The sequence below is a fragment of the Hylobates moloch genome, unplaced genomic scaffold (genome assembly GCF_009828535.3).
Source record: "Hylobates moloch isolate HMO894 unplaced genomic scaffold, HMol_V3 SCAFFOLD_7, whole genome shotgun sequence".
Lineage (NCBI taxonomy): Eukaryota > Metazoa > Chordata > Mammalia > Primates > Hylobatidae > Hylobates > Hylobates moloch.
In genome coordinates this window covers 102,027,422-102,028,130 of record NW_026652282.1, presented here as the reverse complement: position 1 = coordinate 102,028,130, position 709 = coordinate 102,027,422, and positions in this window count along the sequence as shown.

The following is a 709-nucleotide window of genomic DNA, read 5'->3' as shown; positions in this document are numbered from 1 at the left end:
CATCAGAGTGAACAGGCAACCTACAGAATGGGAGAAAATTTTTGCAACCTACTCATCTGACAAAGGGCTAATATCCAGAATCTACAATGAACTCAAACAAATTTACAAGAAAAAAACAAACAACCCCATCAAAAAGTGGGCAGAGGACATGAACAGACACTTCTCAAAAGAAGACATTTATGCAGCCAAAAAACACATGAAGAAATGCTCATCATCACTGGCCATCAGAGAAATGCAAATCAAAACCACAGTGAGATACCATCTCACACCAGTTAGAATGGCCATCATTAAAAAATCAGGAAACAACAGGTGCTGGAGAGGATGTGGAGAAATAGGAACACTTTTACACTGTTGGTGGGACTGTAAACTAGTTCAACCATTGTGGAAGTCAGTGTGGCGATTCCTCAGGGATCTCGAACTAGAAATACCATTTGACCCAGCCATCCCATTACTGGGTATATACCCAAAGGACTATAAATCATGCTGCTATAAAGACACATGCACACGTATGTTTATTGCGGCACTATTCACAATAGCAAAGACTTGGAACCAACCCAAATGTCCAACAACAATAGACTGGATTAAGAAAATGTGGCACATATACACCATGGAATACTATGCAGCCATAAAAAATGATGAGTTCGTGTCCTTTGTAGGGACATGGATGAAACTGGAAAACATCATTCTCAGTAAACTATCGCAGGGACAA